This window comes from Montipora capricornis, chromosome 7 (genome assembly GCF_036669925.1).
Source record: "Montipora capricornis isolate CH-2021 chromosome 7, ASM3666992v2, whole genome shotgun sequence".
NCBI lineage: Eukaryota > Metazoa > Cnidaria > Anthozoa > Scleractinia > Acroporidae > Montipora > Montipora capricornis.
In genome coordinates, this window is record NC_090889.1 from 22,134,468 (window position 1) to 22,138,888 (window position 4,421).

Here is a 4,421-nt window from a genome sequence, read left to right on the forward strand (position 1 = left end):
GATGAATCCCGCAAAAACAACTGCGGGGTAACTGTAGGGAAAAAAATTAAAGGCGTCAACATATCAGGACACTTGTTTCCTAATAATACGTTATCCCTGCTCTAAATGAAATTTGCTGAACACGGAAAACAAAAATTGTGCGTAAAAAATCAATGACTTAAAATCACTCCGCTTTTAGTTTTTCACGGAAAAGAATTTTCCGCCGAAAACGAACCTCTGTATGCTAGTAAATAACCTTACCTTCAGTTTATGAAGCTCTTTTTGAACCAATAACAATATTGAAATATAATCTTATCTCTTAACCAACACTACGAAATTCGTTCCTCCGGTACAAACCGAGCAAAACAAGTGAATACTTTCATTTGCTGCAGTGGTGCCTTTTTGCGTCACAATACGAAAATACGAAAAAAATTCCTTGCGCGAGCTTTAGGACGAAGATATTTACACCTAGAGGTACGCGTGCGCAAGAAGCAATGTCCAAATTCAGTCGTTTACTTTCGATTCAGAAACAAGGGTAACTGGAAGTGTTTAACTGAAGTGATCACCTGAAAATAGTTTAGTCACTTATTGTAGGACCTTCGCATTTAGTTTTGCCGCGCATTTCTACCGCGCGCGCGAAGTGTCGCAACGTTCCTTCTTGTCTTACATTAAGCGCGTGCTGAGTGAAAATGTTGGCAAGCAAGGTATCTGTCATTCCATCATGCTTAGTTATAATTAGCTAACATCAATTATTTGCTCTGCTTTCAGTCGCAATACATAAGAACTACCTAACTGTAAATTTCTTTCACTCTCTCGCAAAGTAACATTTATAGTTAATCTTTATTCACGGTAACATTCTCATGAAATCAAATGGTTTATCTCTTTGACAATTTTGCATGTGCAAACAATATTTTGCAATTATTTTAGGAGCGCTTTTTGGATTTGGGGTGGTAAACTGCCAAAGTAGGTATCTCATATCCAATGAGTGAAAATGGAATGGTTGTTTTATTAAATATAATTATTTTTGAACTGGACAAGTCCACTTTAATGAAACATCCCGTGCAATCAGTTTCCATAAACGTTCATAGGGTATATGAGCTTATAACCGAAATTGAGTGAGTCATAAGTTTAAAATTTTCTAGGAATTTTACTGGCAAGAGCGAGAGAAATTTACTGGTAGGTAGCGATGGGTTAGAAAAGTCACTAATTGAAATTTACAATTTCGTTGAGACATTTTACGTAAGATTTGCGCATATTTACAAATATTACAAAATGTGCACATGATTGCCGTTGTCGTTTTACGAATAGCATTTTTATCACAAAATGCAACAGAACTCTCTCGTATTTTAACTTAAGGCCACGCAAAAGAGAAGTAAGCTGGGGTTGAGATTCCAGTATAAGGAGGCTTTTATTCCAAACGAGTCTCTTCACCTCTTAATTGTTACAAGTAGTTTGAGAATTAGATACTGTTTATTCGTCGATCTTCTTTAGGAAAAGTTTGGCCCCGTCAACAGAAACCAATTTTTCCGGCGAAGCATCTTCCGCCTTCAGTTTCCTTCCCAATTCTTGTCTATTCTGTCTCGACAGAATAACCATTTTGTTCAAACTCCTCCTAATTAAATCAAGGAAAGAGTTAAGTCATTACAAGGTGTGCGTTAACTTGCCTTGATATTTCGAGGCAACAACAGTTCTTTGGTTCGTTGTTCCATTCCAATCCAGCGGTGATCTTGCTTATCAACTAGTACCCAGGACCGTCCGCTTTCATTTGAAATTCCTGGGAAGGAGGTTGCAACATGATCTCCTCTTTAAATTAACGATTACCGTTAATTCGAAATTTTGGTAGCAGAGAAAATAAGGAAGGCGTAGTTTCAACGCTAAATGAGCCACTTCTTTCCGCTTCACCACTAAAGATCAAGACACCGCGCTCTTAATAAAAAAGATTTATTTAAGCCCCATTTACACGAGCAATTTTTCCTTGACAAGTTTTCCTTGACAAGTGGACTTGTCAAGGAAAACTTGCTAGTGTAAATGAGGCTTTAGGCCCAGTTCAAACGTCGCATTTCGCATGTGCCGAATAAAACTTGACAGTTAACTGCATGTGAAATGCGACGTTTGAATCAATTAAATTCGACAGTCTAGAGTTAAATTCGACTGAAACAGTCGAATATTCGACTTTAGTTCGACGTTTGATTCAGACGTCGCATTTTACATGTGCCGAATATAATGCATGAATTATAGTAAATCATTATGATTCATTTAGCAACCATAATCCGTAAATGCCATGCGCAGAAGAGTCTAAACAGCAATTTAAAAAATGGCGGGAGGCGAAGGAATGTGCAGTTCCTGCTTTTCAAAAAGAAAATATACTTGTTTGACGTCCAGCAATTATTATTGTATGAGGTGCTCGGTGTTTGAAAATGAAGAGGACACTCCTGAGTGGAAAGAAGGAAAATCTGTGGCATATTGTGAGACGTGCTTCAATGAAACGATGAAAAGGCGTGAGTCGGGTAAAGGCCAAGATGACGCTGTTGGCATTTTGGGTACAGCCTGTCCCAGTGGAGACTGGGAATATTGAAGGCGAACGGAGTTAAATTCGACGTTTGAATCTAATGCCGCATTTAATTGTTTTAGTCGACTAAAATAGGAGTTATATTCGGCACATGTGAAATGTGACGTTTGAACCAGGCCTAAAGCTCCCTAATAAAAAGCGGAAATCCGCGCGCCGAAGGCACGCGCGGTGCACCGTATTTAAGAAAATGAGGTACTCTGTGGAAGAAAATTTGGTTTTGGTCACCGTAATAGAGAGCTTAAGCAACGACAACGCCGACGGCAACGAGAACGTCATCTCAAAATATAAATTTGGGTGATTTTAATCGCTTCGTGACTATTTCAACGTTTTTAAGATGACAAGGGTGTGGTAATTCCTCAAAGATGACACCAGTCGGAACGGCACTCCATTTTAGCAGAGAAAATGAAAATTTATCCTCAAGTGCTGACGTTCTTCGTAAAACCAAAAACTTGGCTATTTCACGATGTTGTTTTGCTGACGACGGCAACGAAATGGACAAAAGTGAAAAACGCACGTGCAGGGCGTGCGAAGCTACCGTTTTTAACCACTAAATATGCAAATTCGTGACGTTCTCGTTGCCGTCGCCGTTGTCGTTGCTTAAGCTCCCTATTACCGTACTTACGTCCACCCCTCCAATGTGACCAATATCACGTGACCATATCGCAGACTCAAGTTTAGAACTCATCGAGGTCAGCTGTTTTTTGAAGTTGACCGTTAACCAGGTACTGGGTTTCGATTGGATCGCAGGCTCAAGCAAGTTAACTTATTGTAAGAATGAATAACCTGGGAGCTCTTCTTTTAGGCTTGGCTAAATTTGTATAATAAAAATATGTCACCTACCGCGAAAACAAATATTTACAGTGAGGACAAGTATTTACGGCTATGTAAATTTAATGTGACTACGTCAAATATATATGGTCACACCAATATATCTCGAAGTGATGTAAATATTTTACGTAAGTCCTACCTATCATATTTATATCAACGTTCCCAGGTTCGAGTCCTATGTATAAAAGATATATGACCATAATCCACTCGTGAACCGCCATGTCTACACTTTACAACAAAGCATTTTAGGCGTCCCAGTCTGCACGAAACCATCTCTCACCTGTCTTCATAAGACCAGACACGCGAGGATCTTACATTAATCTTTGTGCCTATCCCATCACCTGAAATGTCAATTCCTTGTAAAAAGAACAGCATTTACCTTGGTATGGTACTTATCGGAAAGCAAGAAAAGTTTCGGATGCGCTGACGGAATGTTTGAATAAGAGAGATGCAGGACAACCAGACGTGGCGCTGGAGCGTCGGAGCAAACGAGTTATCCGGGATTTCGGCCCGTGCAATCGCTTTTGGACGCAGTTGGCCCTTCGCTGCTTTCTCCTACCGACCTCGCCTCCCGCTACGGTATTGTGGGAGAGATATGTCTACTGGAGGTCAGTGTTTTGTTCATGTCCAAAAGTGTCTACACGACATAAGCAAAAAGGTAGACACAGAAAGACAAGAAGAAAGTAAAAGGAGAAGGGTCAAGCGTCACGAGAAAAGAACAAGAGGAATGAATTCGAACAATCAAGGAACTGCCTGCAGCTAAAGAAAAGACGCACATTAACAAATATTTACTGTCTCTCACAACTCTCTCTAATTGTATTTACCCGTTTCGGGTTTCAGGCGTATATATATATATATATCGACTGAGCTACAAGGTCAGAATCCCGGGAGCACGCCGTGGGAACTGACGATGTTAAAGTCACGGCAATAAACATTTACAAGTACAAGGATGCCTCACGTTTTTTTTTTCAAACGTTGGCCGTGTAGCACTTTTATTTGAACAGACTTAACTGATTAGAGTGTAATGTGAAGTGCTAAGTTTCTA